Genomic DNA, 25,812 nt, shown 5'->3' with positions numbered 1-25,812 from the left:
TGAGGGCTAATTAGAGACTGATGTGTATGGGGGAATAAGCAAACATAAGGGATCTAAAATAATAGACCCTAAGAGATGTATTACAATAAGTTGTCAGGTTAGACTCATCTCTGAATGTAGCCCCTCTGATGTACTCTCTTTCTGCTGGCCTTTGAGAATCGTTTTATGGAAAGTGTGAGAGTAGCAGGACATATGAACACACAAGATTCAAGTCTAGTGCATGTTGCGTTTAGGGATTTTGTTTTTATGAGCCCGCTTTAGGGTTTGGAAAAAAGGCATGTGGAAAAATTCCATAAGCACCTTTGTAGCTCATAGCACTACCTATAGTGAAAAGGCAAAACGGTAGTGTAGTGTTAACTCATTAGATGAAACAGTTTTCAATATTGTTGTTACTCTATAAACTCTTTTGTGTCCTGGAAACACACTAGCAGCTGGTAGTACCCTAAGGAGTCAGAATTCTGACTGCAGCCGTTTTCTCTTTGTGACTTTTATGCCACCACCAAACATTTTCACTAGGGTAACGGGGGAGAGGGAGGGAAAGAAAAGGGGATTGCACATGCTAATGACAGAGTTTGACATTGACAGAGTATATAATAATCAGAGAGAAATATATCTGCTGACTGCCGCTGTAGTATTTTCTTACTTGATTTATTCTTTTTATGTTCAGTTGGGCCATTGTAGGATAATTAGAAGTTCAAGATCTTTTTTTATTCCTTGAATTGTTCTGCCATGAGCTAAAACATTTCACTTTTGATTTTTGAACAGGTCATTTGATTTACTTATAGGAGAATGGAGATACATGAAAAGTAATGTATGAGGTAGAGGGCAAAGAATTACATGACATCAACTGGACGAAGCCCCCCCAAGGATGTCAGAGGTCCCTATAAATGGATCTGCCCTTTCCCTCTTAGCTGACTTTTCAATCAGATGTCTTGAAATATAACGGAATCAATGCAGGGACTAGTTCAAGCAATATGAATAAATAATACATACCTTGTAATAGATACAGCTTGAATACATGGGGAACTTGTTCATGTACTATATTACAAAGAAAACATCTGAGTAGCCAATACTTTATCTTGTCTTGGCTTCTGCTCTTGGACCTGTGTAGCCTTGTGTCTGTACTCAGAGTCGATGAATGTTTATAAGGGTAGCAGAATCATTTTTGCCAGTTTTATGTATATACCTGGATGTAATTAGAAAAAATTGTACACAGTTCTGCTCTACTAGCTGCAATACAGTGCAGGTCAGTGAAGCAGTGTGGGTATAGCTGAGAGTGGACATAAACCAGTGTGTATAAATCCAGGTGAGGAAGAACTTCTTCATTCCATTCAGATAAACCAAAGCATCAAAAAATAATCAAAGGAACTGTCTTTATAAATCAGGGGATAAAATTGCATTATTTTAGAAATTTGACATTGCATACTTTCTAGTACCTGAGACTTGCACCTGCTAACTTTGGCTTGTTCATGTCATCTCAGAATAAAATGATTATAAACTTTATGCAGGCTGAAAGAAGTAGAATGCAAAAGCCAGCCTTTTGAAGGCATTCACTGACAGCAGACATCTGAGAAGCTGTGAAAGAGGAGAGGCCTTCTCACAGTAGTATTTTATCCAGTCCAGAATCTCCATGGGTGTTCATTGTATTGACCTCATTCTGGCACGGTGTTCAAAGACATTATCTTTAATTGTTGAAACCAGGTCCCGTTGGTAGAGTATAGGAGTGTAACATCATTAATGAACTGGCTCGATGGTTTGGTCCAAGTTTTTTCCTCTGTAATAAATTGAAAGCCTGGTGGGAGCAGATGACATTGAAGCCAACGTCCCCAACGGTTGATGAGTTAATGTATCGTATTGGCAATGAGGGTCTAAGTTTCTAAGCTGTTTATTCCCTTCAGCAAAAGAAAAAATGTGCCATTGTTTCTTGTCTGGGAAAGAAAAAAAAATACATGAAACTATTTAGTATTTTAGTTCTTAGGCCTTGTCAGATTAAGGTTTGCTAGTGCTGGTATAGTATGATTCAAATATATAGCTCCAGCTACAGCCTAGACACAATAATTCAGTCTCCACCATCACTAATTTGGTTGGGAGTAACAACCACAGTAATTATTTCATGTGAACTTCAGAACTGCCAGCACCAAAGAAATGGACCAGTTGCTTTTCTGAATGCAAAAGGAAGGAAATCGTATTACCCTAGACATTCCTGTATTGATAGCTGGCTCGAGTAGTCAGTCTCATACAGTAAGATGAGCTTTTGTAATAAAACAATAAGTAAAATTATCCTACTCTGGGTACCTAACATTTGAGAACAGATGCACTGCATTTTATCAATTCATAATTCAGTGTATGCCTCTGAAACCTTAGTTAAAATGGCACTACTTATCAATGATTACTGCTGTAAATATTCATTTCTTCTGGAACTTAAACAAAATGCAGACTACATAGTCAGCAGGGGACATTCAGTGAAATTGAAAGGTAGAAAATTGAAAACTGATAAGAGAAAACAATTTTATACAATGTGTGGTTTGCCTTTGGAATTCATTGCTGAAAGGTGTTATTGAGGCCAAGAGCTTAGCAGGAATCCAAGACTACTGTATAGTCATATGGGTAATGAAACCATCCAGAGTTAAAATAGTAAATATTTTAAAAAGACTTTGGCATATAAACATTTATGTTTCATAGCATGTAACAACCCTGTAGGGGATTAGGAGGAAACTTTTCCTGGAGGTAAGTTATCCCATAACTGCCTAATACAGGGTTTCTTATGCTTGCCTCTGAATTGACTGGAACTGGCCACTGTCAGAAACAGGAGCAGATGGACCACTGATCAGCATGTCAGTTTCTCCATCCCATCACCAACTCTGGTTTGGATTGTGCTTGCCTTGCTATCCATTTGTGTGCACTATTACCCAGGTTTTGCATGCTAATTGGGTAATTGTATATGCAAATGTGCAGTGAAACTCTACCTACTAAAGATTTGACCCATAAAATCCTGTTCTAAAAGTAATAGTAAACTCGGCATCTTCTTTTATAGAGAGAAATCAATTTAAAAAGAAATAACTCTGCATATAATTTAGCATCGTAATTTTGGTTTATATGTGTTTAATAGGTCTAATAATGCTTACCTGCTAAATCTCACAGGAGCATTTGGCAGCTTAAATAATTAATAAAGGACGTTGAGATTGTGGGATGCAAAGGAACTTTATAAGCACAAAGTGTTGTTACTGTTTTATTAAATAATTTAGAATAAAACATGGTATCTTCGGAATGCTCTTCAGCAATTCTGCCATAATTTTATTCTCCCATAAAGTTTGCCTCATTTTCCCATGATTTTCTCCTTTTATAAACTGGATTCTTAACAATATTCATTATTTCCCTTAAAATATCTGAGTTTTGAAAACATTTGACTCAGAACAACTTTTAAGGTGAATTAAATAAAATGGTTTAAAGCTCATTTTTAAAATCCTCCTTAGCAATCCTCATAGAGCAACCAGAAGTGTCTGTAAAATTGTTTGCATATCCTCATGTACTCTGGGCAATCTCAATCACTTGCATGACAATATCAATGATACAATACGCTTTGTGCAATACAGTATTTGGGACAACTTCTCAGCTGGTGAGACGATTTTAAGAGCTTTTGTGGCGTAGGGCCATGGGGTCCGGCAATGATTTATATTTCGTAACAGAAGATGAGTTGGGCAGTAACTTGTTTCAGGAAAGAAAGCTTTGGTGGTATTTTTGTTGGTTTTGGGTTGTTTTGTTTTTTAAGAAGTTACATGTCTGTGTTCAACAGAAATGGAAACTGGATGTATGCAGCAGGAGAGATGGTATCAAAGTTAGGTCGTTAAGCATTTGAAAGACAACTGTTAGTTGTTGTTAAAGGGTCTGTGCATACTCTCTGGATCAAGAGTTAAACTCAGCAGAGCCCAGGGCTGCCCTTGGGGGCTAGTTCCACCTGGAGAAAGTCCCCACCTTGGGTGGGCACAGAGGGAACTTCAATGAAGGTCTCTCCCCAGCACAGACCCTGCTAGGGAAGGAGCAGCTTCCGAGATCACAATGGATGCTGCAGTTTCTTGTATTTTACACATTATTTACATCCCAGAGCTACACAGTATCTGATTCTTTCGTAAAGCTGTTTTGTTCCACAGGAAACAAATAAACTACTCTCTAATCAGACAGGGTGGAGTTACCCATCACACATGTCGTGAGATTAGTTAAAAAGCCGCAGAATTATGCCTGAAAGGGCAGTTGGTCCTTTTTGGGGATTATACCTATTATCTCTTTGCATATAAACCTGTGTTTGACTTCTATATATATGCAAAGAGATAATATATATTGATCAAGGGAGAATTTATGGGTCAGCATTTTCTTCTTCAGAAGCTAAACATTGTCAAAATGAAAACTCCCTGTTTGACAGTTGAGGAATGAGTCATTGACTTGATCAGCAAGTCTCACATGTAACCAAGGGTGTTTGGGAGCTGAGGCGCTCCTAGATGGCTCAGTCATGTACAGAAAGGGACATGACAGTTCTTCATTTTGTTTGTAAACTTAACTTTTGTCAAGCCAAGCATAAAAAATTAATAAGGGGTGGGAGGAACTTCAGGACTGTGATATTTGTAAAAAGCACCATTTGCAACACTAGACTTGAGTTCCCTTCACACAGGGAAATCTCCCAGTAGCATCAAATGGAGTGACTTGCGCAGATGGGAGAGAGCATAGGCCCTATTGTTTGCAAAGTGCTTTGAATATAAAAAGCACTTCATGAGTGCTGGTATTAATAATTGCATGTTACAATGAATATCAATTTGCTGTGTTCTTAGTGGTTTGAATGCTCTCACTGAGATTTAACACCATAATAGAAACATAATGTGTGTTACATTCTTGTTAATTTTTCAGCTGTGCTTTAGGTAAGAGGCAGTGTGGTCCAGTGGATAGGGCACTGGATTGAGACCCAGTTCTGTCTCTGGGTGACCTGAGGCAAGTCACTTCCCTCCCTGTGCCTTAGTTTCCCCATCTGTGAAATGGGGATGATGATACTGACCTCCTCGGTAAATCTACTGATGAAAAGAGCTTTATAAGAGCTAGGTATTATTATACCTGGCTGTGCCACCAACCTGCTGTGTATGACCTTGGACAAGCCAGTGTATCTATTTGTGTCTTTGTTTCCCTTCCCTTCTTTTAATGTACTTTTCTGTTTTGATCCTAAGCCCTTCAGGACAGGGACTGTTGTTTACCATGTGTCTGTACAGTACCTAGCACAATGGGGGCCTCAAGGCACTACTGTAATACTAATTGTGACAGATGTGAGACCTTAGGAGTTGGGAGACTTCACAAACTAGTCTATTGAGATGTGACAGATATTATGGGCACATGCAATATCTTTGAGACTGCTATATCTATAAATGTTAGATGCACCTTTGTGAGCTAAGGATTGTATTCTGATTCTATGGGGGAGAGGTACAACTAACTGGAACTAAAATCAGTGAGAGGTAATTACTGCAAATCCCTAGACAAGTAAACAACTCTGGAGTCGTGCCACCCTGGGGGATGGGGAGAGCATATACTGAGTTTGACCAGGTTCAAGAGGCCCAGCAGACAAAGAACAGGGCTTTGCTATAAAGGGCCAGCCTGAACTGACTTGTAGACCCTCACTTGATCGACAGACTGACATGAGACTTTCACCAAGAGAGCAAAACCTTGCTAGAAGGGTTTGAAGGACTTTGAAACCTCCATATGGAGGATGGATAACACCTGGCAAAACTTAGCATGTGGGTAGTCTGTCTGTTGTTTTATTATATGTTTTTCTTGGTAATACTTTGTCCAAAATAAATGTACTGTGCTTTGTGAATGTTGGCCGCTCACTGATAAATGCTGTCAGAGTTGCCAATCTTCCAGGATTGTCCTGGACTCTCCAGGAATTAGATTGTCGTGTGGCAAAACCTCTAGGAATACATCCAACCAAAATTGGCAACCCTAGTCAGAGCCCCTGGGAGCGAGCAGAACTGGATTCAAGTCAGACCTGCTGTGTTAAGCTCAGTAAATTCCAAGGGAGCTGCAACCCTAAAACTCTGCCCTGTAGGGAGATGACGACTGGAGGCCTGAAACCTAACAGGGCAATATTGAGGAAACACTGGAGGGAGCAGAGATGCAGTTAACCCCAGAACTGTGCCACTAATAAATAATAACTTGGGTAATAAATGTATAAATCTTCTAAGGTCCCAGTACTGTAAACAATCATATAAGTAGTCCTGCTATGTATAATAGGAGCAACTTTAACATGTTGAATTTCCTGATTTTTGACTAGACCTATATGGATAACTAATGTTTGGTTCACTGGCAGTTCTGAAAAATTGCGGGGGGAGAGAGCTTTAGCTCGGCTAGAACCAAAACTGAATATTTTTTTGGAATTTTCAGCAAATTGAAAAAATGGTTTTGATTTAAGGAATTTTTAATTTAAAAGGAAAGAAAAGGCCTGGCTAGAGTCATAAAACAGCAGATGGTGTTCCCCTGATACTCAATAGCCCAGTGGCTCAGGCACTCACCTGGGATATGGGAGAACCTGGTTTAAATTTCTGCTTTGGAGCAGCGACTTGAACCAAGGTCTTCCCCATAACACCTGAGCATTCAAACAACCAGGCTATTAGCTAGTTTGGGGGAGGCGTCTCAATTTCTCCTGTTGAATCTGTTCTATTTACTTGACTAGTCATTGGGAGAGAATGAGACTGACTCCATAGTCTGGTGTTTAGGGTACTCATCTAGGAGGGACAGCTGGGTTCAAGTCCCTGCTCCAGTGACTGCATTCTCATTGCTGTTGTTTGAAGCTTAGCACAGAGCATATTGCTCATTAGCAGCTGTTTACACAACATGTTTGAAATTTGGAGTCAATTCTCTTCAGTATTAGTAGCACCAAAGTCATTAGACTCTCACCCACTCTGGGGTTTCAGTTATCAGCAATGCATTCTGGGGCATGACTACCAAGAAAGCTCAAGAATACAGCTAAAACTGAAGAGGTAAGACTCGGTGGACAGGCTGCTGGCTTCCACCACCTAGCTGAAGAGCCCGTTCAACAGACCTGTCACAACAGGGCGGGAAAAGGAGCACGTTGCCCAGCCTTCCTCTGTAGAGCACATGCAACCAAGTAGAAAATGGGTCACCCAGCATTTGCCCAGGAGCAAGAGATCATCAAAGGGGTGGTGTAAGAGTACACAGGATTGCAGAAGGGATACCTCAAAAGGATCAAATAAGTATCCAAACTGAATTTCTAAATCATTTGAAGTTGGCCCTTTTTCTGGTCTGTAGCTCTTTTTACCATTGTACCTAAGTGCTCTAAACTCTTAAAATTCTCTGTGAGAAGACTGTAACACAAGTAATATTACTTCTTCACAGTATGGTCCCTATATGGATTCCAAATGTGGGTGTGCATGCGTGCCGTGCACCAGAGCCAGAATGATTCATATCAATGTCCCTTGACCTGCATGTGCATTGTGCATTGTCCTCGTGTCCATACTCAAGGCTATGAGAGGCTGTCCGGGTCTGCTCCAGTTCCCTTTTACCGCTGCATGGCCTGAGACAGAACCTCTGTTCCTTCATACTCTTAGTCTTGCTAAAAGAGTGATTTGTCCATTCTTTTTTCCTTGTACATAGTTCTTAATAGTATTTTTTTTTCTTGTTTTTGTAGTGTAATTCATTAGGTTCACTCTCTTCTGGAGTTTGTCCCCTGTCCCCGGGGATTATACCACACCAAGTCAGCTTCAAAAGATGCGCAAACACTCCTCTGTGAGCAGCAAGCACCAGTGGTGTTTTTACTGCCTCAGCGAAGCCTATGTCATCACTCGCTGCACCATCTGCCTCTCATTCCCACCCCACATGCAGGAAGCTAGGGAACTTCATCTACGCAAGTTCCTCATGGAAGAGGGTGTGCACCTGTGTGCGCAATTGGATCTGGGACTGGTGGAACTGCTGGAGCAGTGTCCATCAACATCCATCAGTGCCCCTGTATCTACTTCCTGGGCACTGGCTCCGTGGCTACTGCAGAGGTCCAACAAGCCCCACCATGAACATAGGAAGCATGACCATGGGCACAAGGATAGGTCCCTGTCTGAGGCTGCCCATAAATGCAGCCAGGGCTGGCTCCAGGCACCAGCTTAACAAGCAGGTGCTTGGGGCGGCACCTGTGGCAATTCGGGGGCGGCAGGTCCCTCACTCCCTCTAGGAGCGAAGGACCTGCCGCTGAACTGCCGCCGCCGATCGCGGCTTTTTTTTTTTTTGCTTGGGGCTGCAGAAATGCTGGAGCCAGCCCTGAATGCAGCATTGCTTCTCTGAGCCGAGCCAGGTCAGGTGAGAAGTCGTGTGTTGACCCAGCTGCTCCAGCTCCCAAAAATTCTGGATGGAGGGCAAGGAGAAGCACAGGCATGATCCACTGGTACCCTCACCAGCTCTGTCAGTGCTCCAGTACTGCCATGTGCACCATCATCACTGCCTGGCCCCTCCAGTCTGCCACATGTGGTCCCCTGCACGCCGGGCCACTTGGAACCGCTGTTGCTCACTGAGGAGCTTCTGCTGCCGTACCCGTGTTCCTCTCTACTTTCTGGACCCATGGGCTCCTTGGTCCTGCTGTCTATGGCAGATGAACCATTGCTGCTCCTGCTGAAGAGTCGTGCCCCTTTGCCACTGCCAGATCCATCCTCTGACTCTCTAAGGGCTTATCGGAGCCAGAGCCCTCCTTCTCATCTGCCTTATCTTGCAGTCTCCCCACCACAGACTGTCCTATCCTCCAGCATATGACCCTGCCACGGAGCCACGGTACCAGTACCCGCGGGGCCCACTACTGGCCGGAGTATGTTTGGCCCTACACCAGTGGTGCACCATTGATGACTTCGTACCAGCCATCCCCTGTTCAAACTGCAGCTCCCTCAGTTTACGATGAAGGGGAGGAGGAAGTAGTGCAGTCGGTACCATTGGTTCTGCTGGTCCCCTCTGGAGCCCCATCATTGCCAGAAGAGGCACTGATCCCAACCTCTCTCTCCCCTCCTGACAATCGTAAGCAGTACCACAAGCTGCTCCAGTGCATGGTGGCAGATCTTGGGCTCCCAATGGAGGAGTTCCAGGACACACAACACCAACTCCTGAACATCTTCCAACTGCAGGGACCCTCCCCATCCATGAGGCCACCCTGCAGTTGGTGCAGACAATCTGACACACACCGGCATCCCATGCCTCTACACCCAAACAAGCAGAAAGGCGATACTTTGTCTCTTTGAACGTAGTAGATTTCCTCTTCACCTGTCCGCCCACTAACTCACTGGTGGTCCTTGCAGCGACGAAGCACACTCACCAACAACATCTCAAGTCCACCCCTCCAGAAAGGATGGTGAAGAAAATGGACCTTTGGGGCAGGAAGGTCTACTCTTCCATAGGACTCCAGTTTTGTATAGCCAACTACCAAGCCATGCTGCCGAAATATGATTTTCACATTTCAAATTCTTGGAGTTTAATGATTTTCTGCTGCTGGACAAGCAACCGCAGTTCCAGGCGCTGTTGGATGAAGGAAAGCTGCTGACACTGCCTCCTGCTCCTTGTCAACCAGCATTGTACTCCATCAGGATTCCTGGCTACAATCTTCCAGATTCCCAAAGAAGTTCAAACCACTTTTGAGGACATTCCCTATGACACCCTCAAACTTTTGCGTGAATGCAGGGATTCATTCATCTTGTCACTAAAGTGTCTGCTATCAAGAGAAATGGAAACAATTCAACACCACCATTGCCTTATGCCTACTAGACTACCTTCTCCATATCCATTCCTAGCCTACTAAACTACCTTCTCCAACTCAAAACATCAGGCCTCGCACGCAACTCCATCTGGGTGCACCTGGCAACGCTCAGTGCCTTCCTTCCCCCCCAATGGACAGTACTTCTTTTTTTCACACACACAAGCACTGTTGGCTTCCTCAAAGCTCTGCTTGATGCCTTTTCACCGGTGCTCAAATCTATCCCTTCTTGGGACCTTAATATCGCCCTCTCTGCCCACACCAGGCCACCCTTTCAACCCCTTACCACGTGCTCTCTCCTTCTCATTGAAGGTGATCTTGTTGGTAGCCATCACGTTGGCATGATGCGTTAGTGAACTGGCAACTATGGTGGCTGACCCCTCCTCCAACACCGTCTTCCACAAGGACAAGATCTCCTTATGTCTGCACCTCAAATTTATTTCTAAGGTGGTGTCTGCATTCCACCTCAACCAGTGCATCCATGTCTCCGTCTTCTATCCCAAACCCCACGCCACACCTTCCACAGGGACAGAACATTACACTCTTGATCTCCTAAGTGCACTGGCCTTCTATCTCCAACACACCCATCCTTTTCAGCTTCACCCACGCTCTCCGTCGCGATTGCCGAACATTGTAAGGGGCAGGCCCTCTCCTTGCAGCTCCCAATGGAGGAGTTGCATCTCCAAATGGATCTTCCATTGCATTCATGAATGCTATGCTCTCTCTAATGTACCTCCATCTCCTGGAGACATGTCTCACTCCATGTGGGTGCATGTGGCCATGGTGGCCTGCCTTGCCAGTGGCAGGACATTTGCTGGGCAGCTACATTGAGCTCTGTTCACTTCTCACTATGCCATTGACCTGGCAGCAGCTGTGGATGTGGCTTTAGGCCACGCCATACTACAGGCTATGACTTCTCATGAGTCCTCACACCCATCTCCACGCTGATCATTACTTGCTACTCACCCACATTTGGAATCCCTATAGGGACTATCACTTGCAGAAGAAGAGGAGGTTACTTACCTGTAACTGGAGATACTTCAAGATGTGTGGTCCCTATTTTGATTCCAATACCTGCCCTCCATCCCCTCTGCTGTGGACTATATTGCTGAATGGTAAGAAGGATACTGTAGTGGCATCGACCCAAGTGATCTCTTATAGCCTCAGCTGCAGACATGAGTGTGACACACGGCGGACGTGCAGGTCAAAGGACACTGATACAAATCATTCCGGCATATGTATGTGCACTCACGTCTGGAATCCGAATACGGACCACACATCTCAAAGAACCTCCAGTTACAGGTAAGTAACCGCCTCTTATCTCTTATATAGCACTTTTAGTCAGTAGATCTCAAAGCACTTCACAATCTTCAGTGTGGTTATCTTCACAACACCACTGTGAAGTAGGGCAGTGCTGCTATCCCCATTTCACAGGGTGGGAACTGAAGCACAGAGAGGCTAAGTGACTTGTCCAACAGTCTCACAGGAATTCTTCGATAAAGCAGGGCATTGAACCCTGTTCTCCAAAGGTATAAACTGGCATCCTAAGCACTGGCCCATATGTAACTCTTTTGCTATCATATGGCATACCAGTCAAAAGCATAAGTGTTTCCTAGCCATACTAATAAAAAATAATGACAGAAAAGCCACTTAGGAGCCTTTTTATAGCAATTATTATCACAACAAGAGATATTCCTACATAATTATTTGGTGTGGAAAGATTTATTGGAACTGCCATAATAATTACATAAAATACTTATCCATGGTCCTTAGCATTACCATTTTTATTAGTGCAATTTTGCACTTCCTTTGCATGGTATTTAAAGCTGTATTTTTTTTCCCCCCTCACATCTTCCTGCATTGCAGAGTGTCATCTGTTAAAACTCCAGCATGGCACATTCTGCGATCTTCCTTTGCATTCATGCTAGGCAGAATTCACTGACATGGTCTTCACACAGGCAGGAGCACCTTTTTCTTGTCCAGTTTGTGGCTTTGGTTCCCCTTCCATCTGGACAGCTCTATCATTTTCCTCCCTCTTTGTGCCAGAAACATACTGCATATCTAACATGTTCCAAGCAGCCAAGCTTGCTATTTTAATACAAGCTCTTATCTTTTATCAAACATAGATCTACAAACAGTGTACTGTGTCCCCCACGGCTATTCTCTGTTTAGTGATTCTTCATTGTGTGTTGGACAGATGGCACAATCAGTGGGTTGTAGCAGAGCATTATAAAAAGGAATTCTTTCTAGCTGCTTCTACCCAGCCTGGTTGAATTCAGTGAGACACAGCAGCTGGAACACAATCTTTCAAAGACAACTCTGAACTTTTTTGAAATTTGAAAGTCAAAAGATGCTTCGGAAAAATAACATAAAAAGTAAAGCAAGCACAAAAGGGAAGCAGGGAAGTTCAGGGTTAAGAACTTGGCTTTCGATGAGTTTCCTTGCTCTCAGCTGCTCCACATAGATACACACAAATCCCTGTTTGTATGCATTGATTGAGGGAAACAGTAATGTTCCCCCTTATGTCAAATATTTCATTAGGATAATCAATATATCCCATACTGTATCTACACTGGTCTAGGAAAGTACTTAAGACATTTATATTTTCAGTGTGGGAGAGGTGGATATGTTTGCTGCTTTGCTTTTGTTACCTATTGATAGACTCTTAGGCTAGGCAAGAGAGAATTATAGTTCCCAATCTTGGGAATCTGACAACATCGCAAGCTCTGAAAGTACTAATTTTTTTAATGTGAAAGTGTCTTAAATATTCTTTTGTAATAATTCAGTTATATAAAGTTGCCACAAAACAGTAAATCTTTTGCTGCTTTTGGCTCCTGTCCCCGACACAAGCCTATTTGTTTCTAATTTTTGAACTTAATTGACTTACATGACACTTTCTTACATCTAGTTTGGAGCATAAGAAAAACATTATGTAATTATTGTATGAAACTTCTGTGTTCTAGAAAAAGATACACACAGGTGCCCTTGCACTACATTTTTTCTGTTTGCTTTGTCTTTTCAACTAGGCAAATTACTTATATTCTGTATAAGCAGAAAGGAAACAGGAAAATCTTACTTAGATTGACTACACTGAAAGAGGTGTAACTCCTAAAGCCAAGGGGAGTTTGTCTCATGGAGGGAATCACAGGTGGTGGCTACATTTAATATATGTATAGGAACTTTGAGAGTCCTTTGCTTTGCCAATCATACCACTTTTTGGAAGTGTGAGGAAGTCCTCAAGTGTGTCAGAGGGCGGGGCTAATCATGCACACACCTACATCCAGTAATAGATGCACTTAGTTGTCAACCTATATCATTAAATAAGGAAGGAATAAGCATCTATATTTTGGAAAGTTTTTCATCATTTAACAGAAAAGAATAAGTCCTTATCAATTTGCCAATCAAGCTTTATGAACTAATCAAAAGTTATAGGACTGCCAATAATACAGATATGCTACTCCTAAGTACCTTTTTAATGATTCAAAGCTACTGTTGCTATTTTAACTGGAAATTCACTTGTACTTGTAACCACAGCCAGCTTCTTTTGTCTCTTTTCTCTGAAGCAGCAAGCTGTGACGTAACAGCAATTTTTAAAATGGTTCCCCTGACAAACAGGAGGAATTCTGTCAGAGAAAACTTTATCTAGATGTAACCACACCACCATCCTAAGTTGGACATTTTTTTTATACCAACCACTCCATTTCAGGGAAACAAATTCCAGACTGAGACTATCCTCCATTCCTCCTCTTCCCATTCACTCTCTTCATTTGTTTTAACCTTAGCTCGTTTCATCCCTCCAACTTGTTCTCCATGCACTTATACTTGTGCCTCTCCATTCCTTTCACTCTGCTTTGGTTTTACTTTTTCAATTTCCCTGATCTCCACCAGTAATTACTATGACAAACATTGCAGTTCTCTTTAATAATTATGCATACTATTTCCACACACTAGTGTGGTGTTTCTGTACCATGTATGGGAATGGATATTTCATCCATGGGGTTTGTCAAGGAAGTAGAGTCTACCCACCTAGGCAATGAGAGAAGAGGTCCTTCCTGGTAACCATCACCATCTGACTCGTAAGGGTTATTAAGAGACAATGCCAGCACAAGTGTCTTTAATGGCACTAACCCACACCAGTATGAACAAGAGAGAGTGAGAGACCTTCATAGTCAGGAAGAACTGGACTTGAAAGGAAAGCCTATCCAACTTTAGCTTGTAGTGAAGTGTAAGATTAGATGAGATTAAATATGCCTGTAGGTTGTCTGTTATTTTAATGTCTCTCTTTTTTTAATTTTTTCCTTGTAATGCTGTGTTCCAAGTGCTAAGTAAAAATACTTTGTTCTAAGAAGGGTGTTGGTGAGTATCACAGCTCTCAGCTTCCAAAAGGGAGGAAATGCGGGTGTTGAAAACCCAGTCAGGCCTGCAGGTTGATGAGTAGTTGGTACACACCACATAATGTACCTGGGTCCCAGTTTAGGAGTGGAAGAATCGTGAAGGCAAAAGGATGAACACTTGAGCGCTCAAAGACCAGTGAGGCGGCAAGGGGGCAGCTAGTCCTGTGGCTGTGAAAGGAAGGGTTCCATAAAGTCTCACAAACTACCTTTCTTTTAAAATTAGTTCCTGGGAGGATAGTTTGAGATTTGTAGACGTGGCACCCCTCCCTCTGTATTCTCCAGTTCACATCACTCCAGTGCACTGAATCACTCTCACTTTAACTTAGCATGGCATCTACCCGTACGCTTTATCTTACCCTGGGCAAAAACTCCTTGTCGGTCCTAACCCCCAAGGGCTCCCAGCCGCCCCTCTTTTGGCTGGCTTCCCCACGCAGGCACTCACTGCAGCTCTACACGCTGTAACAGATCTTGAAGCTGTTGCTGAGCGAGTCCTGCAGGCAGAGTGGGGAGGGGGAGGACACACAGGCTGTTGGAAGTGGGGTGAGGCAGAATAGGCTCCCAGGATGGAGGGAGCCTGGTGCAGGAGCCAGCCCCATGGCAGTGGCAAGGAGTAGCAGCTCTGGCCCAACCCCTGCCCACTCACATTTGGCTCCATGGTCCCTCTGTCACAGAGGGGTTGCGCAGCCAAACCGGAGTGGTGCTACGACCCCTGTGCACCAGGTCTCAACATCACTCACTCCATTTTGGCGGAGTGTCATGGCACCAAACCTGAGTGGCCAGTGGGGCAGCCAGCACTGTTCCTCCTCACCATTGCTGTTGGGCCAGCTCCTGCATCAATACCTGAACCAGATCAGTCAGAGCTCAGGTGCCCCCTCACCCCGCAATGAATTGGGCCCTAGACATGTGCCTAGGTTGCCTGTACCTTAATCCAGCCCTTTCAATGGTATGCGCCATGTGTAATGTACATATGGCTATGGGTACCACTGCATTGCTCAGTCCCATACATATTCAGAGATCTCTGTGATTTCCATGGGACCCGTTACTGGCTTTCTACTGGGCATTGCTTGCAATTTAATGATATCCAAGGTCTGGTCTACACTGAAAAATTAGCTTGACCTAACTGTGTCACTCAAGGGTGTGAAAAACGTACACCCCAAAACACTCTAGCTAGGTCAACCTAGCCCCCAGTGCAGATGCAGCTAGGTTGAAGAATGTATCTGAGGGGTGGGTTAACTAAAGTGATGGGAAAAAACGTCTGCACTACAGTGCTAAAGCTGCAGCACCATAGCTGTGCCACTGTAGCATCTGTAGTGTAAAAAAGCCCCAAGGCCATGTTTTCTCCCAGTTATACTAGTATGGTTAACTGCTGTTGTTATAACAATATAACTCCCCGTGTGGACACTCTGTTCTGGTATATGTGTGGTTTTGGATTTAGCTTAACCTCCTTCCCAAGCGACATAAACCAACTGAAAAAGGCACCTCTTACACTGAAATAAGGGGGAAGTTATACCAGTATGCCTTTCCCATGTAGACAAGTCCTTTTAAAAAAAAAAGTAAGTGTTTAATTAAATAAATGCTAGAATTAAAAGTGTGGAATTGGAACAGTGGTTCTCTTTGTTATGGCTTTTGATATTAAATTCCCCACCTGAGGCTGCTTGGAAGACAGCTTGAGATTGTGGCAAAAGTACAATATTTCTGCTAAAATGATCAGCAGTGAAATAGTTGCCCTGATATTTAAATTGTCACCTTCAGGTTTGATAGTTAACAAGGTGCTGTGATGAATGCAGCATTTTGAATATCTCCTAGCTGTTGGTTTTTCAGGCTGCACGGGTAACATTGCTTTGGCTTACATTTATGATCAGAGCTAGAAAAAAATATTTTGAGAGAGCGAGATTCTTTACAGTTCTGCAGCAAGAGTGGGGATCCATGCAATATAAATGGCCCTGACAATTGCAATTGACCTATGTTTCAACAAAACTGGCGCATCCTTTCCTATTTGCTAAATGCTGGCCTTCTGTGAATTTGTTAAGCTACAGCTCTTTGAGGGAGGGGAATCCAAATTCAAAAATATCTCCTTATCTCTGGGGTGACTCCAGCCTGCAGCATGTCAAAAAGCCAATGGGTCACTATGTTCTCCGATTTCTCCCCTCAGTATTTTAATTATTTCCAGCACTTAATATTGACTGGGAAGGCAATTCTTACATTTCTATAAATATTGCTTTGTAGATAAGTGCTTTATTAAAAGAAGCTGAACCTGCCCTTCCCCCTCCCCCAGTGACGGTAGTAAGTAGAACACACTGTTCTTCGCAGGTACATGCTGCAGAATTTTTTTAATGTATCTTGCACCGACATTGCTCCCCCAAGACAACACAAAGTGTTGCTAGTAAAGCAGCTGGCCAGCTGTGGAAGAACTTGTGCGCGTGGACGGAGATTTTTTTTTTCAGATGTTCCTGCCAGCGACTGCAGAATTATGATAAAACTGTTTTGCTGAAAGTTAGATATGTGCACATGAGAGTGAGCACAACAGCTTGGATTGCCTTCTGCTTCCTTCTCTGTTTGTTTAGTGCATGATTTCCCAGCCTTCCTACTTAATTTAATAACTCTGCTTTCATTTCGATGCTGTTAACCTGCCTTGCGACTCATGGTGGTTGCACTTCAAGGAGTACACTAATGCTACACCAAATTTGCTTGTTTGTGCATTTACACCTTCTTTTCCCTGTTATTGATTCCCACAACCCCTTGAATTGCTCTAGACAAACAAGGAAGTGTTGGCAAGGGGGTTAGCAGAGTTGGAAACAAGTGGAAAAGACACTGCTAGTGGATGCTTACAGGGATTAAACCAATAGGACACTCTAGAAATTTAGTCACCCTTTATATTAGGGTTCCATTTATATATAGTTCATAAAGAGTTAATAGATCTATTAAATAAATGGTTGTGATGCTTTGGGGGTTCATCCAGACCAGTAAGGGATTGCGTCACCATCTGCCTTGTAACCCTGGGTGCTTTGTGCCATGCAGCTTTGTCTCAGAGCTCTGACACCAGCAGCCTGCTTACAACAGTGACCTCATCCTAGCTTCCACCAGCTTGGTTACTCCATGCAAGGTGACACAGCAGCCCCTCCAGTCCTGAGTCTCACTAAAAGCCTCCTCTCTAGTGCGCAGCCTAACACTCACAAAAGTTCACCGCTTCTTTCGAGAGTCAGGGTGCAGCACAAACCCGATAGTTTGGCTGAGGATTTTACTCTTCGGTTTACTCTGCACTGAGATGGATGTGTAATAAAACAAGATTACATTTATTACCAAAGAACTGAGATTTAAGTGATACCAAGTAGAAAGAATTGGGATAGAAATGGTTACAAACAAGCAAAAGTAAAAATATGTTTCTAAGGCTGAAACCAAACTTAACAAACTAGAGCCTTTTGTTCAGAGTAGTTTTTTCACCACAGTTGTTCTTCCAGCATGGTTGGCCAGTCCTTAGCCAGGAGCTAACACAGAGCTCCTAGCACTTGGTTTCTTTGTCTCTTCAGGTGAAGGATGCCAAAATGGCTTTCTCTGCTTATATCCTCCAAGTTTCTTTGTTTTCAAAGTCATGAAACCCTCCTGAGCAGGGCCGGCTCCAGGCACCAGCTTAACAAGCAGGTGCTTGGGGCGGCCAAGGGAGAGGGGCGGCACCTGCGACAATTCAGGGGTGGCAGGTCCCTCACTCCCTCTAGGAGCGAAGGACCTGCCGCTGAACTGCCGCCGCCGCTCGTGGCTTTTTTTTTTTTTTTCTCCAATTGCCGCCAATGATAGCGGCGCTTTTTTTTTTTTTTTTATTGCTTGGGGCTGCAGAAATGCTGGAGCGGGCCCTGCTCCTGAGGGCTCAGCTTTCTGTGTCCATCAGGGAGCTGTCATGTTAATTTTTGCAGTCTCCTCCCCATATCATGATAGTTAAGTGGCGATCTCCAATCTCAAGTTCGACGGCTTTGTTTACCTCTTATATAAATGTACTTCCACTGTCTGCCTTGGCTCACTTTACACTGGAGACCACATTCCTTTGTCTAGGGTGGGGTGATTCAAGCCCTGCCTGCCAAACACATTTCAAGCGCATATTTATAATTTTTCATATATCACTCATAAATACACCACGTAACTGTGTTAATGACCAGCTTGTTACCAGTTAGCATAAGATACCTTATGTGACAACAGTGAAATGGGGTACACTGAGCTGATCAGGTCAGCTGAGACTCACTGGTAGATACCAGGAGGCCCTTTCCCTCTAGCATTGGAGTACTCTTAGGGTCACAATGGTTAGAGATTGTTAGAGTCCAGGAGGTCAGTGAATTGCTTGCTATGATTTATTACACATTCTCCTGGTAATTATAGGCCTGTCAGTCTGACATTGATCCTGGGCAAGATAATCAACTTGATTAACAAAAAATTAAAGGAGTGTAATATAATTAATGCCAATCAACATCAGTTTATGGAACATAAATCCTGTCAAACTAACTTAATATCTTTTTTTAATGAGATTAAAAATTTGGTTGATAAAGGTAATAGTGTTGATGTAATAGACTGAGACTTCTGTAAGGCATTTGACTTTTGATTAAAAAACTAGAAAGATAGAAAGTTAACATGGCACACATTAAATTGAAGAGCTGCTGGAATACTCTGTCCAGTTCTGATGGCAACAATTCAAGAAGGATGTTGAATAAGTGAAGAGGGCTCAGAGAAGAGCTATGAGAATGATTAAAGGATTAGAAAACATGCTTGAGATTGAGCTCCTTGAGTCTATCACTGTATTTAGCTTACCAAAGAGAAGGTTACAGATGACATGATTACCGTCTATAGTTACCTACATGGGGAGCAAATATTTGATAATGGGCTCTTCCTTCTAACAAACAAAAGCATAACACAATCCAATGGATGAAAGTTAAAGCTAGACAAATTCAGACTAGAAATAAGGTATGCTTTTAACAGTGCGGGTAATTAATTTTTGGAACAATTTACCAAGGGTCGTGGTGGATTCTCCATCACCGGCAATTTTTAAGTCAGATTGGATATTTTTTCTAAAAGATATGTTGTAGGAATTATGTTGGGGAAGTTCTTTGGCCTTTGTTATACAGGAAGTCAGACTAGATGATCACAATGGACCCTTCTGGCCTTGGAATCTATGAATCTCCTGATGTGCTTATAACCATCTATAACACTGTTGCCTTATCTCCACAGCCCAATCTATTCTTCTTCTATGTACAGGTTTAGATGTGTATGTTTTGGTGGCATAACGCTTATTTTTGTATATATATTTGTAGTAATACGTGTACATATAAAATGTAAGTACTCACAATTGGCAAGAAGAAAACTGGGTGAAACAGTAATAATGAGATAATGAGGGGGAAAGTTGCCTGTCCAGGGACTTGCCTGAAGACTGGCTGAGATTCTCATTCTAAAATAGGCAAGGTCAACCCCAGATGGGGGTATAGTGCTGACCTCAGTGACCTCTGTAGGCATCTCCCACGACCACACCAGTGCTTACAGGCTTCTGCTGCGCCTTCTTGCTCTGGCCCAGAATCTCTTATTCTGTGTGTTCTGCCTCCTGCCCTGCCCTATCTTCCCCTTCCCAAACAGCAAAACCCCTCCGCCTACTCAATCCAAAACTCTTGAGCAGGTTCATAACTCCCTTTGTCTTAGGTGGGAGAGGCAGGCGATTAATTTATCCTGACAGTTACATTAATTGAGAGTCCTGTTCACACTCAATTTCAAAGAATTTGAGATTGATGCAGTCACCAGTACCTCGTAGCATAACAGAACAATTTGGCTCCCCTTTGTCATTTATGCAAGTGAGAGCTAAACTTGTGTTGACTGGCTAGCCTTTGTTGCTAGAGGTATGTACTCTGACCTCCACAGCAGGCATTGTTGTTTGTCTGCTCCCAACGTTAGGTCTGTGCTAGCACTTACGTCGTTCAGTGTTGTGAAAAAAACACCCCCTTGAACGATGTAAGTTACACCAACCTAAGCGCCAGTGTAAACAGCACTAGGTTGGCAGGAGACCTTCTCCCACCATCATAGCTACTGCCACTCGCGGGGCTGGAGTAGTTAAGATGATGGGAGAGCTTTCTCCCATCAGTTTAGAGCAGTTATGTTACAGAGCTTACCGCAGCTGCAAACTCTCTAGAATAGCCTCTATGTTGCTTTCCTTGTAAGCCTGTGGAATGTAGCCAGTTGACTCCTCGACTGTCAGAAGGATTACTTTATCACTTTACATCATATCCATTTCTGCAGTCTTTCAAAACAAACTCCCCTCAGCACTCCCCTACATGCACCTTTTGATGTTGTCATACAGAAGACATATGGTCTAAACTCTGCTGTTTGGAGGGATTAAATCTGATGTAGCATTTGAAATCAGTAGCACAGGAAAATGTGTCATCTGGCACCTTTGCATAATCTCTAATGGCAACAAGTGCTGTGTTGACTAACATTTTCTTACTATAATTAATCAGAGTTTTTCAAAATATTTTATTAAGAATTAGTGCAACTTTGAGACTGAAAAATGAGCACTCTAGTGGCATTTCCATGCTACCAAAGATAAAACATTTACATCTAGATTTTTTTATTGGCTGTAAATCAGCACATTCAATTGAGTGTTTATTATAAATTTAGGAGGTCACTTCTGCAAAAGCCAAGATAATGTGGACTTTCTCTGCTCCTTTGATTTGTTAAAACAGAAGGCCAATTAATTGCCCATGCTTAATAGCAGGCCTGTTTGGAATCTCTTCTGTTCAGAAATCAGTGTTGTGTATTAGTTAAATGATTGCTCAGGTTGCCAACTTTTGGTAAACCCATTTCTGGGTTAAAAAGAATAGTATGGTTTGAAATCTGGGGGTAAAACTGAAGGATTATTACATAATTTATATGTAAAATTGGGATTTCCTCTCTGTTCTTCACAACTTCTCTTTGGTCCGCATTCTCTTTGTCTTTCTTTTCTCTTTCTCCTGTTCTCACATTAATTCTAGTCTTCCATCTGTTGTATGCCTCTTTACATTTTCCCCATCCAGAACATAAAGGGGATGTGAGGATAGAAAACAGAAAATTTAAGACGACTAGGTCCTTGTAGTTTAGCCACATGATTGTTTGTTTCTTCATCATTTTCAACTTTGCAGGAGAGTAATGAACACAATTTGCATGATGTCCCGCTCCACCTGCCTAGAGAGATCTGGAGCTGCCCTCCCCAAGTGATCATTATGTAAATGAAGTAATTTGGGACACACAGAAAATTAGTCCAGGTGGCTACTTTATTTATTTATTTATTATTTTTAAGATGAACTTCAATGCTGGCAAAATGCACCAGATTGACAGCCCTGGAGACTGAACATATGTGTCTATTTCCAGAGTAGCTACAGGGTGGGCAATTAATATAAACTACCCCGTGCCTCCAGGCACTTTTGTGTTCTCATCCTACACAACACTGCAATGTTATTTGTACAAAATATGCCTTGAACGGCATCATTTGAAAACTAATAACACAGTGGTCAATAATCAATATGAAATGTATGTGACAGTGATGTGCACGGAATTATGGATACTCACTGATATTATGATTTAAAGTCTGTGACTAAAAGGTGTTTAAACCTGACATGTTGGGTTGTTGATAAACAGGTTTTTCTCTGAACAGAGGAAAGAGGCTAACACCTCAAACCAGGTTTGGTCAAATTCAGTGGGCTTACAGATGGTAGGAGGAAGATATTTACATTATAAAGTTTTACATTTACCCTGTCTTGGTGACTTTTGGCCCTGCTAAATACTTCTGACAGCTCTTAGTACTTGCAATATTATTTGCACATCATGAACAATTATACTCTGTGTCGAGTTTTGGATAAGCTAATGACAAGCTGGATGATATATGAGCTCATTTGCTCATGTATAAAAATATCCCAGATAAAAAGTGAAGTGCAGAAAAGTTTCCTGTTACTTCACAGTAACTTCTACTTTATCATTTATTGGTGATAACTTCTACTTTATCATTTATTGGTGTCATGAGACTAAATTGTCTTATTCTGCAGTAACAAGAAACCTTCCAGTAAACCTCTGTAATGTCCTTTTTCTTGAGAAGAGAACTAAAAATTGTAAGCATGTTATTTAAAACAAAAAACTCAAACAGTGTCCTTCTCTTGGACTGTCTAGCTGCTGTATATGTACATGTGTATAGACAGGTGTGAGTGTCTGTATATACGTATATAATAACACATGTGTGTGTGTTTTGGCAGCTAAGGAAAAATAATGCTATAATGCTGTGTTCAGATTGGTTTTCAGTAGAGGTGTGAGTCCTACAATAACTTCCAAAGCAAGTTAAACAACACTATAAAGAAACCATTTCCTATACTATAAAGCTATAAAATATAAGGAAGGAATATTTTTCATCTCATTGATAAAGGGCGAGATTTAAGTTTCTCTTCTCCTCTTCCCTCCCCCCCCCAACAGTTTAAATATTTAATATAACAAGATCTTTTTGCTATTAGCCTCCTTTTTGCCTGGGTCACTCTATTGTCCCTCTCTATTTTTCACAGCCATTCTAGCCTATCTAAGCCTAATCACAGAGGCAAAAGTGGTTGTGGGGGGCAGGAGGAAGGGAGGAACATATCAAACAGCCTTCACATACACTTGCAAAAACATGGCATCAGATTGCAGAAACACAGAGAAATAACAGATTTGTTGTGCGGACACAAGATTTGGACAGAAACTTCGTATTACAGGGCAAGTCTTTGAGACTTGACAGGTCGGTAATTCAATCCTAGTAGCCTTACTTGAGTGAATTTTATAGCAGAAGTGCACTCTATATTAATAATGTCTAAAGAAATAGCTGTCCCTCCAGTGCAGCAGCCTCCCAAGAAAACATTAATCATATTTTCCTGAGGCAACTGAATTGATTTCTTGGGAGAAATATTTCTTTGCCTACTCCCTAGCCATTTCTTAACCAGTCACCAAGTTACAGTGATCTGAGCCCAGTCAACAACTAATTATTGCCTGTTGATCGGGTGCAGGTTTGCTTCAGGTTCTCATGCAGTTTATTTACCATTTACTGGGGCACAAAACCTGCCTTAGCTGTTACACAAGTCTGTGTAATATTGGCTTATGTACATCTGTACAGGACTTATATATCACTCCCAACCATGGTAAGCCTCTTTGTTGGTATTTTCCTCAGTCAGATCCTTGGTAAACTCAAAAGCTTGGATTCCATAAGTGGTGTTTACTCTGATAATGACAGTTTACATTTATCTATCTTAGGCTTTTGATAGAGTGTCTGTTGCAGTGGTATCTAGCAAGGTATACAGCACCTTTTGAGAATGTGTGACAGTTGTACAGCTTTGGATCAATTAATTTTTATTTATACAGTGCTCATCAGTATGTATCTGGGTACAGAACTTATGGTTGTTAAAATAATTTTGGAGACCAAGAGAGAAGCCAACATGGGGGAGGAGGGGAAACAGGTGAAAGAAAGAGAATCCAAAATGGTCAGATGTGAATTTGAAAAGCCTCAGAAGACATCTGTTATGTAGGTGGTATTCTACCCATTTTACCAACTCGGAAACCAAGGCAAAAAAACTGAAGGCCTAAATAACTGACTTTCAGAGGTTCTGAGCACCCATATTTCTCATTAACACAGGCCCTATCTCAGTAAAGCACTTAAGCATTTGTGATGCATGACCAGAAAGGGCTAAGCGTCCTGCAGGATGAATGACTCAAATTCAACCTTTAAAGACATATGGGAAGATAATGTTTGTGTTTTTGTGTATTTACCTATATTTGGTAGTGGTCAGCAATGTAATCAAACAGTCCCTGTCTATGCTGTATTCTGTTAATTCAGAGATCAAAAGAACATCTTAACATTTAAATGAACTCTAAATATAGGATGTCGCTGTATTAATCTCTTTGAAATGTATGGCAAATCATCTGCAAATGGTGGGAAAACAGCCAACTGCCTTATGTTAATCTGTGTGAATAATTACCGGGGATGCTTAGGAAGTAGACCTACTTCAAAGTCACCCTGATTGTCTATTGTTTATCCAGGATTGTATGGTCAAGTGCATGTTAGAATATTGTATAAAAGACCCTTGGGTCTTGATCCTGTCATCTCAGATCTGCTTAAGCTTCATCAGGGGAAGTTTGAGTCACAAGATGAGATCCCAGTCCTAAGCTGGAACACCTTGAATATGATATTGGACATAACCTATGGACTAAATTCTAAAAGAACTCTTTGGAACTACAAAGCTCACTATCTCTGCTATAAATCTAAACCTCAAGAATTGAACTCATATCTGTGTGTATATTGATCTTTTAACCATACTCTCTCTCTTTTCTTTAATAAATTTTAGTTTAGCTAATAAGAATTGGCAGTAAGCATGTGTTTGGGTAAGATCTTGAATATTCATTAACTTGGGAGGTAATGTGTCCGATCCTTTGGGATTGGTAGAACCTTTTCTTTTATATAATGAATAAGATTTTCATTAATCCTCTTCATATTTGACTTGGGTGACTAGGTGGAGGCCTGAGGCTGGGTTACTTTAAGGGAACTGTTTTGTTGACTTCTGAGTAACCAGTGAGGTAATAAAGAAGCTGTTTTGTGCTGGCTTGGTAAATCTAAGTATTGAAATATCCACCAGCTTTTGGGATTGTCTGCCCTATTCTTTGCCGTTCACCCTAATTGAGTGACCTCAGCTGGCTCCCCTGGGCCTCCAGTCACACAGTTACTTAAATTAAAGCACATGGGTACTTTTAGTTGGGACTACTTGTGCTTGACAAAGAGGAATTATTCACTTGTTTAAAGTTAAGCACATTCTTCAAGTGCTGAATCGGAGCCTTAACTGGGGAAAGTCCTGGTTTGTTCTTCAAAAACTTGATCGGGGCATAGGAGACAAATGGGAGTGGCATCTTATGATGAAGATAGAGGACTCATCTGCCATCCTGATGAGCTACCATAGGAGGTCCTCAATAGAAAATATAAACCTTTGCTCTAGAGCTTGTGTAGACACAGAAGTTGTACCAGTTGAACTTAAAATGGTTTTGATTGTATATCAGTTTAAAACTGATCATATCTGTTTAGCGCGCATATCAGTAAATGTACTAACATAAAGTGTAGATGACATAAGATATAAGTCAGGTGTAAACCAAAATGAGTATTCATATCCCCTATTGCTCTGGTTTAACTAAATTGGTATAAAGTCACTTCTTTATTAATACCAGGACAACTTTGTAGACCAGGCTTTCAGCAAAAGACTTGTGTTAGCAGCACTTATTGCTATCATGGTGTTGAAGCTCACTAATTCTCTTCTAAACTTCTGCTATCTGTGACTATCTTGATTTTTAGCTCCCCAGTAGGTATGTGTGAGGCTGCTAGAATGGATAATCACCAGTTTCAGTTGCTTCCCCACATGAATTGAATGTCCTACTTTCACTAGAAATGTAAAGCCAGGTTTGCACAGCAAACTGCACTCCCTGGGGCTCATAGGGGGACAGAAGTATCAGAGTGGGTATTTCCCCACCCCTCTTCCTGAGGAGCAGCTTTAACTTCCCCCAGAAGCCAATGGCGACTGTCCAGGAGATGTGCTGAATCAGTGCCCCTTCAGTCTAGGGTTACCATATTTTGTGCCTCCAAATGGAGGACACTCCACGGGG

At 42.0% G+C, this 25,812-nt stretch overlaps 1 protein-coding gene across 5 annotated transcripts in view; it reads left to right on the top strand.

Moving 5' to 3' along the window:
* The window catches only part of TPK1 (thiamin pyrophosphokinase 1), a 495,971-nt gene that overhangs the window by 416,971 nt on the left and 53,188 nt on the right, over positions 1 to 25,812 (top strand). The window lies entirely within an intron of this gene.

This window comes from Trachemys scripta, chromosome 2 (assembly GCF_013100865.1).
Source record: "Trachemys scripta elegans isolate TJP31775 chromosome 2, CAS_Tse_1.0, whole genome shotgun sequence".
Taxonomy (NCBI): domain Eukaryota; kingdom Metazoa; phylum Chordata; order Testudines; family Emydidae; genus Trachemys; species Trachemys scripta.
This window is presented reverse-complemented; position numbering and strand designations above follow the sequence as displayed.